The 15,973-nt window shown below is 33.8% G+C and overlaps 1 long non-coding RNA gene across 1 annotated transcript in view; it reads left to right on the top strand.

The window, feature by feature from the left end:
• The first annotated feature begins 2,957 nt into the window (after positions 1–2,957).
• Positions 2,958–15,973, top strand: part of LOC108358618 (uncharacterized) — a 91,216-nt gene continuing 78,200 nt past the window's right edge. Inside the window, exon 1 of the long non-coding RNA XR_001846801.1 lies at positions 2,958–3,064. This is a non-coding gene — a long non-coding RNA (uncharacterized LOC108358618). The remainder of the gene's footprint in view (positions 3,065–15,973) is intronic.

The raw sequence follows: 15,973 nt of genomic DNA, 5'->3' as shown, positions 1-15,973 counted from the left end.
AATATTTTTTATTTGATTATCGTTTTAAAATGTTCGTATTTAAAAATAATACTTTTATACCACGCACACGTGGTGTTGAATCAAACTGAACATTTGAATGCACATTTACATGTCTGGCTGTAGCTGAGTGCGCGAAGTTGCTTGCCACAATTTGTTAATTTCCAGACGATCAGGGTTCAAGTCCCATTACAGGCAGCATGAAATTCCAATATTTTTTTGTTCCATTCCAAGAAAGTAACAATTTATGTGTCATATCCACCAGCTCCCTATAAAGACAAAATTTTCAAACCTGTCAAGAAAAACGTATTAAACATTAATTTAAAAAAACTAAAATCAAAATAAAGCTGATGACGTTACAGGTTCTCCAAATTCTGAAACAGCTAACTAAAAAGAGAGAATAAAGAATTTTGTGGAAAAAGTTTTAGATAAACCTGACAAATCTAGTTTGGCTTATTCGCGGTGTATAAACAACGATCTTGCAATCATGCTAGATTCTTCAAGTGAAGATGAAGTCAGGAGGATACATCCGATATTTGCAGACCCGATGCGATTCTCAAAAAGGAATTATTCTTGCACCACAGTAAAAAAAAAATTAATAAATAACTGAAAGTCCTCTCAACAGGTGCAGCGTCAATCGAAAAGAATTTAAAATATTGCCAAGTTTCACACGAAGATATTTGTCGCCTCGAGCGGGCAGTTATTTGGTTGCGAAGGTTTGATTTACAACCCTTTAGAAAACAGGCTGTAACCTGAAAAGGCAGCAGCATTAATTTTTATTACAAGCTGTTATTTAACTTCACTTGTATGTATGTATGTATGTCCTGGAACTTTGCAATCAATATTTAACAAATTCCCGATGAGCTACAGACATGAAACTTTAAACTTGGTTTAGAACTCGAAGACAATGCAATATACAAGATGACTTGCCGATAGGTGGCGCAGGAGTCGAGATATTCGTAAAACCCGCATTTATAGTCTGATGTGTTTCATATATACTTGTATGAAAAGAAATAAATCCACACAAAAAATTGCCGATAGGTGGCGCAGGAGTCGAGATATTTAGGAAAACCATATTTATGAACCGATTAAGTTCACATTTAGAATGCATATTACTTACATAAAAAGAAATAACTACACAAAAAATTTTGGCAGTTATGTGGCGCATGTGTCCATATAATTAAAAAATCGGCATCTGTGCTCCGATTTGGTTTATATTCAGAATATGTGTATTACCTATTTAAATCTGTCAAATTTTAGCCGAGGTCAAATATATGCAGAAGATATACCATCAATACGTGTAAACTTTGGAAATGAAGGCATACATGTAATACAGCCAAAGTCAACACAGTTCCCGGAAAAGTTAAGTTACGGAACCGCTGAAAGGAGAATGCCGCCAATAATTCTATCATGGGCATCAACAGTGCATAATATGCAAGGTAGTACTGTGGACTACGCTGTTGTATACCTAGGATCAAAGCTGTTCGAAAAAGGTCAAGCCTATGTCGCACTTATCAGAGTAAGATCGCTAGAAGGACTTAAGATAGAGGAATTGGATAACTCGAAACTGACTGGAAAGAAGCCATGCAATAACGATGCATTGAAAGAAATGGACAGAATGAGAAATATACAGACAATATAATATTAATTGCAAGATTTCAAAAGACTGAAAGGTAGAAAATAAAATTATAGTTAAAAAACTAAAACCACGCTTTTAATACAACAAGAACTAAAAAGTATAAAATAATTTATAGATATAGCGATTCCGTTTAAGAAGAATAGGAAGTTCCCTAATTTGATTTAATTTAACTTTTTTAAATTAGCTAAAAATATGATTAAAGTGATTGGCCCGTAGTCATAGTCAAAATAAAGTCCACTGTAAAGATTGTTGCAGCTTTTTTTACAGATACCCCATTGAAAATTATGTCAAAACGCTGCAACTAACTTAACAGTGGACTTTATTTTGACTATGACTACAGACCAATCACTTTAATCCTATTTTTAGCTAATTTAAAAAAGTTAAATTGAATCAAGTTAGGAAACTTCCTTTTCTTCTTAAACGGAATCGCTATATCTAGTTATAAATTATTTTATACCTTTTAGTTCTTGGTGTATTAAGTTTTTTAACTATAATTTTATTATTAAATACATATAATGTTCCAATTTTTAATTTTAAGCACTACATAAAATAAAGATTATTAAAAATTACCAACTTTTCCATTTTTATTAACATAAAGCATCTAATTTAGTTACATAAATTATTTCTTAAACACTTGACATCCGCATTCGCATCCGCATTCACGGATGTTAGCTTTTAGACATCCGCAACCATATCCACATTAGCATCCGCGGATGTCTAAAATTACACATTCGCAACATCCTTAGTATTTATGTATGAATATGTGTACGCTTGTATGAACGCTTATACATATGTATTTGGGTATACATGTGAATATATGCAGGTGGGTTAGAATTATTGTGTGGGTCATTTTGTTACTTTTTTAACTCGTGTTTGTGGTATGTTGCTGTGATCCACCTTCGGTAGCCACATAGCTACATACGTACATACATAAATATTTGGGAACTACCATCAATAATACTCTTTCGGCTCCTTCGTCGTCATCGTTAGTTTCTATGCTGCCCTATACAGTTGTTTCGACTTTCGTGTCCGACTCGGGAATGCCAACTATCTGCTTCGTTTTTAAAATGTCGCTATTTCTACATTAAATATGTGGCAAATTCGTGTAGCTGGATAGCTACGTTGAGCTGGTTGGTGGTATGTTCGCACCGTCTTCGTAACTTCAAATTGCAGACCTATATATGTATGTATATATGTACTCGTCATTTCTGGCTGCTGTAGATGTTGTGGACTTTTGCCAATTTGAGTCGGCCCATACAGGAATTTCCGCAACATATCCTGATGTGCTGAGCAGCTTCGTGTTCAGTTGCGCAAAGGATTCTGCACTCATCGGACGCAAGTGTCTATTGTGCGGAGCGAGTCTGAGTTCTATTCGGTGTTCAGTTCATTGCTACGTCCAAAAATCGCGTACATTTCGATGCTTGAAAGGTTGTTTTTACCTTATTCAAATTTAACGAGCATTTGCACGAAGCATAAAATGTGAAAAAGTCGTGTGAGAGAAAATATGTCTTTTGTGAGTGATACTCCAATGGCAAATAAAATTATTAGAAGTGCAACAAAATCACATGATTCCAAAAAAAGTAGATCACTGAAATCAAACAAAATATGACATTTTATTATACATATCGTCGTTTAAAGTAAAAAGCCGCGTACCGTCATTCTGCAAAACCGCGTAACTGACATTTGCTGCCAAAAATTGGATTTGCTCACACAAGCTCTTGGCTCAATACTTATCCATTCCTCCTGAAATATACTAGCCAGAAATGCGATTGCTTTATAAAAAAGAACTATTATGAAAAATGGGTGATTACTCTCTAGAAAATGATATATGCAACCTCACATACGCGGTTTTGCATTTTGTTGATATGCGGTTTTGTACTTTAAAAGACGATATGTATGTATATGTGTGTATGCATATAGAATCTGTGGCCGAAAAATAGAGAAATTATTCCGCTTAACATCAAAATCATAAAATCCGTATCTTGAGATAAAGCTGTTGAAGCTGGAGTTATGCTCTCACGAATGCTTACTTGAACTGGGTATGATCACAAGTACAAAAAAAAATTTTCTGAACTTATCGACCATTAAAATATATACGCCGTGAAAATATTTAGTTATGATTGTATAAATGTTTTTGGACAAGTAAATTCATCTACATATTTATTTATATGTACATTAAATGCCTTATTTTGCTAGAGTATTTCAAATCCTCCCTCCGGCAAAAAAAAATTAAAAAAATATTCATTTTTGCAAAAACTGGATGAGCTACTCCGAACTCCGTGATTTATAAGACTGTTTTGTTGTAGGTTTAGGTTCTTATATGAAAAAAGATTAATCTGCACCAGAAAGAAAAAATCTCATGAAGAATAAGCCGGTAAAGCGAATGGCGTACTCAGTTTTTTAATACAACTAACCAGCAAGTTATCCACGCGGCATAAAGTGACTATTTGGTACTATTTTTCACGAATTTTCAAATTTATTCGTTAGGATTTTCCCGATTGAGGTAATTTTTCCAAAATTAAAACACTCAAAATTTTAGCTAACTTAATGTAGATTTTAAGGAAGTGAACATATTTTGAATCAAATTATACTTGAACTAGTAAATTAGGTTTAAGTGAAGCCATGTTGAGAACCACTTTCCAACTTGACAAACATCATCACAAAATTTAAAAGCCAAAGCAGGCGTGGATGAAAGTACCGTGCTGTGGAATACTTTATCCAAGGTGTATTAAATAGGTTCCCAAACTTTTTTTCGCCGCGGCACCCTTCTCTTCAAATGTCTACGAAAACAAGAAAACCACGCAAACTACATGCCCCTTTAGCTTTAATGTGAGCACTGAAATTGTTTTGATTATTTCATTATTTCTTTAAGTTTATTAGGAGCTTTGACAATTTTACCCTGAAATCATTAGACGCTGAAAGCTTGCTGATATATTTGTTTTTTATGTAAGTATTTGTTGAAAATGCAGCCTCACATAGAAATGTAAAAGTTAAAGCCACCAGTATTTTACAACGCTTTTATTAACTTGCAATGTTGTGTGTCCAGACCACCATTTATACTATAAATATAGCAAAGGTATTTATGGCAAGCCTAGTCTAGATATCAACCTCGTCGAAGGTATCATATCAAAGACATGCAATTAGAAAAACTCTAGAGGTAGATGTCGCCCCGCCAGAATAAGTTAAATATTGCGCCTAAAAATATGCACTACATACGCTACAGCGGAAATAGACGACACGCCATTTCTTTAAATGAAATTAATTGTTGCTATTTGTATATATGTACATGTATATGTATGCGTACGGCGCACGTAATAGTCCTGAATTGATATGAAGAATAATATATGTGTGTATGTGGGTATATGAATAACGACCGCTTAAAATCCATCTCAAATCTGTACTTTCTCTGTAGAAATTGTAGGTCTATGTTATGCAGTTTGCTTTGTATTGCATGCGCTCCACGTTTTTCGTTTTCAATCTCATAAAATGTTTATAATGACTTTTGCTAAAATTTCAAAATCAAAAGGTATCAAAGCAAATTCTATGGGACTGGGAAATATTATTTTCTAATTTTTAGTCCATTTATAAAAGCCGAGTATATTAAAAATGTTTTTATATTATTTATTTAATATAATCTTGCCAACAGCAGTGTTTTCTGAATACATTTGCAGCCAGAACTCTCTTGGCTCCCTTCGTAGTATTTAATATTCAAAGTGCTGTCTTCACTGTTGTCCAGAAGTTTTCAAAAGCTTAACTTTTCTTCCCAGTAGGTTTACTTTTAGGGTCCCATGAGAACGGGTTTGTTATCCAGCTGTAGACATCCTCAGAGTCAATGTTGGAAAATATTCGACAATGGGTTTTTCTAAACCATCCAAGTTAACGCTGGTAATGCGCGTTAACGCTAAGGAAATAACTTGTATGATTTTTCTTCGCGTTAACTTCGAAGTTACCCACGTTTTTCTGATTTACTTTGTTTATTTATGGGGTTTTCATGCAAATTGCTAGAAATTCTAAAATATACATGTCACCAATAAAAAAACTCTCGACGTGCTAGAAAAAACCCAAAGATGTATTTTCATTTTGCAGGCCTCTGTTATCTTAGAAACTTCATCCAATGCGGGTATTAAATCTAGTGGCGGCATCTTCCTAGTCGCCAGGGAATACAGAGGGATCACACAGTGACTTCTCGTGGCGTTTTCTGCCTCTTGCTTCATCCTAGACATCGCTCCTTTCGTTTTTCCAACCACTGCGGCTGTTCCATCACTGCAAATATCCGCCCATTTGTCCCATTTCAAACCATTTTTCTATACAAATTTGCCGATAGCTTTAAAAATTTCGTCGCTAGTGGTGTAAGTCTCAAGTACTTCGCTCATCAAAAGTTCTTCTTCGATTTGCATTGCGAATGGGTACCTCCCCAGCCAGCAAAAAATCCGAAAACCGATCCGAAAAAGAACAAAAAAGTGGATGAAGTGCGGATTTTTGTCCGTTTACTGATTCCATTTCCGGATACTTTGACGATCCGTTTTCCCACTAAAGTGTGCGGCAGAAACGTATGTACAGACAACAGTATGTGAACGGATACGTTTTCGGCTGTTTTTTCTGAAATTTGTCTGATTGATTTTCGTTCAATACGCTTTCCTTCTGCACTTAACAGATACTTTTTCATGGTTCAAAAGAAATAAAATAAAATTAGGAAGCGCCTGACGGAATTCGGCACCTTCTGGAAGCTAACAAATAGCGGCACACTCTTCTGCACGCTCAGCCACTGCCAACTACGCATGCATGCTTTCAAATGTTTAGCTTGAGCAAATGAACTACAATTATTGCTTTGAAATGACATCATCTTTTTCGAATGTTTTCCGGATACGAAAATTAATGATAACTGTAGGAGTTTTTCTATTCGTTTTCGGATACGGAAAATTGAACTAAACTGCACTGTCTGCAAAATTTGCGTTTCTTTGCTGGCTGGGTCACTAACAAGAGAGGAATATTAAGGGCCAAACTACGCACTGTGAATTTGGCCCTAAGTCCCACTACGTCGGTACTTTCGTCAAGTTTCAAACTAAAAAATTCACAAGTTTTCAAACATTTTATAAGTTCGTTCTCGACTGCCTCTAAAATCGTGTTGATTCGCTCTTTCACAGTGTGGTTGTGAAGTTCCAAAGAATAAGTAACATATACACGTGCGCGAAGCTGCTGCGCTTGTTACGAGAGCAGCACAGCCAGCAAAAAATCCGAAAATTAATCCGAAAAGTGGATGAAACGGGGATTAGGTCGACAAAAGTACCGTAAATGATTGTGAAAAGAGTACGTTTTCGGCTATTTTTCTGAAAATTTGCTGATTAAATTTTTCGTTGACATAACATACTGGGGAACTACGCTTAGGAGCGAAATACACCACACAAGCGGCTTGAACAACCAAGCGAAATATCCCTTTGCTGCAAGCCATTTGTGTTGCGTATGGGGTTTGATGAGCCGCTGAAGGTAATTTTAATAAAAGTTAAATTTTTTTGATTTTCTGGCCGCCATGTTGAAGTTTGATCAAACCGTTGCATTGTGTATGGAAAGTTTAAATAATTTGTCCGCACCACTAGTATACTCTAGCCACTAGCGGCACCCCAGAATGCCGCGGCACCCACTTTGGGAAAGCCTGCAAGAGGTGATAGCAGTACACCTTTATTTTTCTTCGCCTCACGGCTTCATATGTAAAAGGCTGCTGTTTGTTGGTTGGAGCTGTTGATTGTTTTGTGTTTTCTTTCACATCTTTCGTAAGAAATTTTTGACAGTTCTCGCCGCAAGACCCAAAAAAAAAAACCACTACATTTTGTTATTGTCGTACCGATACCACCTATTGAACACGCCTTGACTTCATCTATATTCACGTCTGATAATTACATTACTATACATATTACACTAGCCAATACCAGCTTGCTTTGCGGCGCCCTAAAAAACCTTTCGAACTGTAAAACAATAATTCAATCGGTTAAGAAGGACGGCAGCAAATGGTTCCTAATTAAAAACAAAAAAAAAAAATAAATGAACTTTAAGTTGAAAGAACTCTACTTCGGTACCACCTAACGTGTCTATTTTTGGTAGGTTGATTATATTCTATGTCTGTAATAAGCGTACGTGCAATTTCAAGAAAATCGGACCATAGATATGATTTTTTCGAATAGGTCAATCCCTAGTAGAGTTATCTAGGGCCAAATATTCCAGTCCGTTCAGCCTTTTCACGTGATTGAGTAACAAATATACACTGAAATCCGCTTAAATAACCAACATTTTTGGGCAACGTAAATATTTCAATGTAATCTGAAGAAACTCCCTCTCATAAGTACCTCCCCGCTTATTTACCCAACCCGCGGAAGTACCTATATTTTTCGTACCCCATTTACCATTTTACTTATAATTTTTCCCTTTTAAGTGCTCCCGCAACCGCAATTCTAAAAAATCAACGGTAATTTTTAGCCACTTGAAACTTGCACATTATTACACTAAAATTCAATGGGCTATAAAAATTTCTGAGAAATAAGTTTGAAATTTTGATGACATTTTAAGCTTAGGTATTTGTTAGGGACTGAACTGTGTTTTAATTGAAAAATCTTGAAAACTAATAAATGGCATAAGTGGCAAACCACATAATTTGAATTTGGTCGAAAATGATAGATATGTCCAACACTGTATGTATATATAAATATGTATAATCAATGACTTTAGAGAATTGAATTCTTGTGAAAATAACATAACATTGCTTTATCGATTTTTTTTATAAAGATTTTGTGTATGTGTTTAAATGATGCTATGATCTTGGTTTTAAACTATGTACACTTCATTAAATGTTCATGTTTTATTCAAGGACTTATTTATGTAAGTTAACAAGAAGATTAACTATATCAATAATTATGTTCACTTAAGTACCAGCATCAAGGTACTTAAGCGGGTTCTTTTAAGTACCCAACCCGTCTAAGTACATCAAAAAGCTGACATTTTTCGTGAGGTACTTAAGCGGGTTTTACTGTACCTCAAAAATCTTGAATTTTTCGTGAGGTACTTAAGCGGGTTTTACTGTATTTGTAATAAGTATAGATAGAATAGATGCTACGCAAATTTTTTCAATAACCTTCAGTTTTCTACATGAGCAAGGAACTCATTTCATATACATCCGTACCGAATTTCAGTACTCCACCGCAAATACTTTCAAAGAAATGCGGTGTCAAAATGAATTTGCAATAAGATATTTTCCTGTGGTTAAATGGAGCCTATATTTTAAGTTTGACCTCTAGCAATACATCGGGGGAAACTTCATTTACACGCATTATTCATTTATCACGCATTTTCTTCCAATATAATTTTAATATACAACGCTTTTGTAAATGGACTAAAAAGTAGAAAATAATATTTCTCAGTCCCACAGAATTTGTTTTGATAACTTTTGATTTTGAAATTTTAGCAAAAGTCATTATAAACAATTAATGACATTGAAAACGGAAAACGTGGAGCGCATACAGTATAAAGCATTCGATTGACAATTGTCAAACTACATAACATTCTACAGCGAAAGTACAAATTTGAGATCGATTTTAAGCGGTCGTTATTCATATGCCCACATATATACATATCGCTAGCTTAGAGTGCAAAGTTGCTAAGTCCATTTTTTTCAATTGTACAGGAGGCACAAAAAACGTTCCTAAGTAATTTTCTTTAAGTATTTTGCAAAACTTTGAATGCAATGTTTCGCGTTTTTCATTTACCCTTCATTAAAAAAATAATAAAAAAGCCTGCTTTTTTACAAATTTTGTAGACAATTTTGTGACTTAGCAAATTTTCTACTTTTTTCTTAAATTTTTTTTGTTGGACTTAGCAAATTTTCCATGAATTTTTCCAATATGTACTATACGAAAAATCAATCTCGTAGGTACATTTTAAGAAACGATTTGTTAGAACAAATTGTTTAGGTTCTTTTAAAAATAATAATAACACAAGGGAACAGTGATTTTGTTGCATCAAATGTTAAAGCTGTTTTTGATAGACTTTTTATGCTGATTACTATAAGTGACCATCAATTCAAGGTGCAGAGATGGTATTTTCAGGGATAGTAGTCGAGACTTCTAGCTTTAATTTAAGCGTAATATCACCTTAAGTTTCTTTGCTATGGCTTCTAAAATATTGCAAAAAACGCGATTTTTTGACACTTTGGCTCGTTTTTTTCCAAATCTAGAGCTGATGGAGACTTTATACTTACGGATTCTATCCAAAACAGCTTTAACATTTGATGCAACGAAATTGTTTCCCATTTTTGTTCCCTTGTGTAATAGATTGGGGCTTATAAATATGTTAGTCTTTGGCCGAGCTTCTCCTCCGATTTGTGGCGTGCGCCTTGATGTTGTCACACAAAGGGAAGGGACTTACAGTTTTACGCTGGTTTTGATGGCAGAAATACACTCGGAGGTTTGCCATTGCCTGTGGAAGGGCAACCGCTGTTAAGGATAAACCTTTTCTTCTAAATTTGTTTGTAATGTTGCTTTGACCAGGGCTTGAACCCAGGCCCTGTACAGTGGCAGCGAGCACTGCTTACTACTACACCACAGCGACCGTTCTTTTACGATCCCATTAATGGGATTTTCGGTTCAGACTAAATAAATTTTCTGAAAAAGAAGATTGCGAATTTTTTTTTATACATATTTTTAATTTGAAACGTAGTTGCGAACTTGTTTATTATAAACAACAACTTATACATTAAAATAATAATGAACAAACAATTAATGGTAGATTAAATTAATAGTATTGTTCGCTGAAACTAAACTACACACCAAAAAATCATTCATGTAGCAAACTATCGTAAAAATTATGATGGTCTTTAGGCAAAGTTGATTTTAAGTACTGCAAATCTTCGTACTTCCTTGCTGTAATTCGGCGTCTGCCTTGGTGAAGTTGCTGCAAATTGGACCACTGTAACGGGACTATACTTTTGTCTAATCTTTGAGGAAGAGTTTTCCATGGATTCCAAAGATATTACAAGCCAAAGTTTCATTTTCAAAATTCATAAACTTTGATTCAATTGCGCGGGTAAAAGATAAATTTTAAATTAATCTTTCTTGGCCAATAACAATTGGCTTAGACCTTAGACAACATAACTATTACAATACGGTCAAATGCCTTTTATTTTCCCCCATACAAAATGGACCCAGCCTAATATACATACATACATATGTATATAAATATTCAAAAATAATGTTGTTGCAAAACCCTCAATACAAATCGAATTCGATAGCGTAAAAAAAATATTCATATTTTTTGGACTTAGCAAATTTTGTGTGACTACTTTGGACTTAGCAATTTTGCACATCACGGAATAAAACGAGTAGAAATAAAACAAGCAGTTAGATCCTTTCAGAAACGGTGCATTTTCAGTTTTCCTTGCTTCCTGTATCAAAAACTAATTTTTCATAAAAAGTGGACTTAGCAACATTTCACTCTAAGCTAGCGATATGTTACTTTTCATATCAATTCAAGCAGTGTTGCCAACTTTTGAATTTCAAAAAGCACCAAACCTTGGAAAAAAGAGCGTTTTACCGCACTAAAAGCACTAAATTTTTTTTAATCAAAGGATACTTTCTTTTATAACAGTTTGTAGTAAACAAAAGTGAAAAAATAAACAATATTTACATGTGTAAATAAATACACATTCATGCTTACGAAGTAATACCGAAGTACTGCACATTAAAACTGGTACATCTGAAGAAAGAACAATCGAATCGCAACAAACGAAATTGAATTTTGAAGGGGAAGAGTAATACTTAATGATACCCTAAGTAGAAATGAGCGAAAAAATTTGTTGTTTTATAATAAACCGTGTTTTTACACTTAGAGGTTAGGATATCTCAAAATTCGGACGTGGTAGAGAAACTCTGCAGCCAGATTTGGATTCAGCACCGAAAAATCTAAAAACCGATGAACTCAGGTGGCAAAAAAAGTTAACATTTTTCGGACTGTGTAATCAATCAATAATCAAGAAAATAAAAAGTAAACACTTTTTTTTTGGTTGTAGAGTTGATAATGGCCGGACAAGTAAACACTTAACTTATCTGCGTGCTAGCATTTTCAACGCGAATACAATTTAACAAGAACGCAAGAACGTGGGTTTACAACTTCATCTTTTTATCAATCATGGTTTGCATTTTAGTGCATTTAAATTTGTCGATTCTTGTAAATTCAGAAATTTTAGTGCAGAAAAAAGCACTAAAAAGGGCACTAGGCACTAACATTTTTTTTGGCGTTTTAATTTTCAAAAAGCACTAAATCTAGTGCTTAAAGCACCAAGTTGACAACTATGAATTCAAGTGTATCACATGCGCCCCGCGCTTTTCATTTTCAATGTCATTAATTGTTTATAATGACTTTTGCTAAAATTTCAAAATCAAAAGTTATCAGAACAAATTCTGTGGGACTGAGAAATATTATTTTCTACTTTTTAGTCCTTTATAAAAGCGTTGTATATTAAAAAGTTTTTATTTTATTTTATTTATTTTCTACTTTTTAGTCTTGTCTGTACAAAATTTTCATCTTATGCTTCATATATTCATAGTACTATGATATTAAATTTTGCAATAGATATTAAAATAATTCAACTTGCAGTGAAAAGAGAACAGAAGACTGCAAGCAAAATCTTGTTTGCTCACATTTAGTATATGCCTACATATGTACATACATACATATAGCAGCAATTAATTTGATTTAAAGAAATGGTGTGTCGTCCATTTCCGCTGTAGCGTATGTAGTGCATATTTTTAACTTCTTCTGGCGAGGCGACATCTATCTCTAGAGTTTTTCTAATTGTATGTCTTTGATATGATACCTACAACGAGGTTGATATCTAGACTAGGTTGATGTCTAGAATTTCCCATAAATAGCTTTGCTACATTAATAGTAGGTGCATTCTTTTGCAACCGAGCTACAAAAGAACACTTGCTTAAATGACGAAATACACGCAAAGCAACAACACAAACTCGGCTATTTATCCGAGCTCAGCCAGGTCGGTAAAAAAATACGCGACCTGAAGGCTAGTGTTGGTAAGTGAAAAAACTGCGCTATTGTGAATTGTTAATCGGAAAGTGGAGAGGGAAATTTTTGCTGTCTTTAATACGTGACTTATATTTTAAAAGATTATATATATTACGCAAATACCTCGCATAATTACTCATTTAAATTGGTTTTTGCATCTAAATCCCGTTAAACTAATCACATTTTCTTGCCAGCTACCAACAGGGTTGCTTAAGTAGCTAAAAGGAAATTTTACCCAAGTTGAGCGTTCTTTTGTCGCTCGCTTACACAAAAAATGCAGCTAGTATAAATGGTGGTCTGGACATACAACATTCAAAGCGGTCTGGACATACAACATTGCAAGTTGATAAAAGCGTTGTAAAATAATATATCACAGTCCCATAGAATTTGTTTTGATAACTTTTGATTTAGAAATTTCAGCAAAAGTCATTATAAACAATTTATGAGATTGAAAACGAAAAACGTGGAGCGCATGCAATACAAAGCATTAGATTTAATTGACAATATTCAAACTACATACATAACATAGACCTAAAATTTCTACAGCGAGAGTACAAATTTGAGATCGATTTTAAGTGGTCGTTATTAATATACCCACACACATACATATAGTACTCTTCAATTTCAAATCAGGCCTATTACATGTGCCCCATGCTTTTCATTCGTTTTCAATCTCATAAATTGTTTATAATGGCTTTTGCTAAAATTTCAAAATCAAAAGTTATCAAAACAAGTTCTATGGGACTGAGAAATATTATTTTCTAATTTTAGTCCATTTATAAAAGCGTGGTACATTAAAAAGTTTTTTTTTAATTTATTTTATACTTTTTAGTCTTGTCTGTATAAAATTTTGCAATAGATACTAAAATAATTCAACTTGCAGTGAAACGAGAACAGAAGACTATGCAAGCACACTGTTGTTTGCTCACATTTAGTATATACCTACATATGTACATACATACATACAGCAGCAATTAATTTCATTTAAAGAAATGGCGTGTCGTCCATTTCTGCTGTAGCGTATGTAGTGCATATTTTTAACTTCTTCTGGCGAGGCGACATCTATCTCTAGAGTTTTTCTAATTGTATGTCTTTGATATGATACCTACGACGAGGTTGATATCTAGACTAGGTTTGCCATAAATACCTTTGCTATATTTATAGTATGGTGGTCTGGACATACAACATTGCAAGTTGATAAAAGCGTTGTAACAAGTAAGAAAGTCTAAGTTCGGGAGGAGACGAACATTAAATAGCCGGCGCAAGTATTAAATATATGTTCTCCACCTTTCCGAAAACTACCGCTACATGGGTAGCCGGGTGGTTTTACCCCTATTTTAAACATCTTCGATAGAACGTTCAGTTACACATAATGAAATAAACTTATATAGTCATATGTGGGCGATATCAAGCCCATTTTCCAAAACTCTAAACAATGTTACTTCTTTTCAAGGGCTTGTTTTTAGTATCAATTTTGAGTAAATTAGCGTACTTAAATTTCGAAATATTGAAGTTTCAAGCATTTCTGAAATCTACCGTTATATGAAAAGCAGCCGTAATTTTAGTCCGATTTCAACAATTTTGAACCTTTTGCTTTTATTTGGCAAGCACAATAACCATACCGAGTTTGGTACAAATTGGTGCAACAGTTACCGAGATACATATATGTGTTCATAAGTGGGCGGTGCCAAGCCCATTTCCCAAAATTTTATCATAAATGTATTTCTTTGTAAAGAATTGTTGCAAGCATCAATCTGTATTAATAAAAATGTTGTGTTCGTATGTCACGGTCGTCAAAACTCGAGAACGGCTGAACCGATTTGAATAATTTTTTTTTGTATTGTTCGGTGTAATACCAGAACCAATGATACCGCAAAAAATTTGAGGGTTGCCACCTATCTGAAAATTTTTAAACCCAATTATATTGATAAAATAAATAAATTATGACAATATGGGCATCGAATTAAAGAGGTTTAAGAAAGATAACTGCTGGAAATAATTTTGATGAGGGTTGCCACCTATTTAAAAATTTTAACTCAGTTAAGTTGATTAAGTAAATGAAATATTGCAATGTGGGTATCAAATTGAAGAGTTTTAAGAAGGCTTACAGCCGAAAATATGTGTGATTAGGGTTGCCACCTGTTTGAAAGTTTAACTAAATTACACTGATAAAATAAATGAAATATTACAATATTGGTATCAAATGAAAGAGGGTTAAGAATGATAACTGTTAGAAATATTTTTGAGGAGGGTTGCCACGTATTTGAAAATTTTAACTCAGTCAAATTGATAAATAATTGCAATATTGCAATGTGGGTATGAAATTAAATAGGTTTTAGAAAGATNGAAATATTTTTGAGGAGGGTTGCCACCTATTTGAAAATTTTAACTCAGTCAAATTGATAAATAATTGCAATATTGCAATGTGGGTATGAAATTAAATAGGTTTTAGAAAGATAGCTGTTGGAAATATTTTTGAGGAGGGCTGCCACCTACTTAAAAATTTTAACTCGGCTAAATTGATAAAATAAATGAAATATTGCAATACGGGTATCGAATCAAATAGGTTTCAGAAAGATAACTGTTGGAAATAATTTTGAGGAGGGTTGCCACCTGTTTGAAAATTTAACTCAATTTGCATAACGCATAAAATAAATGACTTATTAAAATATAGGTATTAAATTAAGGAGGTTTAAGACAGATGACTGTTGGAAATATTTTTGAGGAGGGCTGCCACCTACTTAAAAATTTTAACTCGGCTAAATTGATAAAATAAATGAAATATTGCAATACGGGTATCGAATCAAATAGGTTTCAGAAAGATAACTGTTGGAAATAATTTTGAGGAGGGTTGCCACCTGTTTGAAAATTTAACTCAATTTGCATAACGCATAAAATAAATGACTTATTAAAATATAGGTATTAAACTAAGGAGGTTTAAGACAGATGACTGTTGGAAATATTTTTGAGGAGAGTCGCCACCTTTTTGAAAATTTAAAATCGAAAGCTTATTATGTTGCACCAATGTATTTTCAATATGAAGCAATAAAATAAATAAACCAACGAAAAATTAGTCCTTTGTCAAATATGTTTTATTTATTATTATTTATGTATGGATATGTACAAATGTAAAGCGGATACGGACGATGGGTGGTGGCTGACGGTCGTTCATGGTTGAATACTTATACCCGCGCTCTTTTCAATAGAATTGAGTTCAACCTCAAAGCAGTAAAACTGCTTGGAGGAGAAGTTAAAAAATAGTTAATTTGGCGGGAA

The sequence above is a fragment of the Rhagoletis zephyria genome, unplaced genomic scaffold, assembly GCF_001687245.7.
Source record: "Rhagoletis zephyria isolate East Lansing unplaced genomic scaffold, Rhagoletis_zephyria_1.1 Rzeph_scaffold_00276, whole genome shotgun sequence".
Classification (NCBI taxonomy): domain Eukaryota; kingdom Metazoa; phylum Arthropoda; class Insecta; order Diptera; family Tephritidae; genus Rhagoletis; species Rhagoletis zephyria.
The sequence above is the reverse complement of the archived record's forward strand: the minus strand, read 5'-3'. Positions and strand labels throughout refer to the sequence as shown.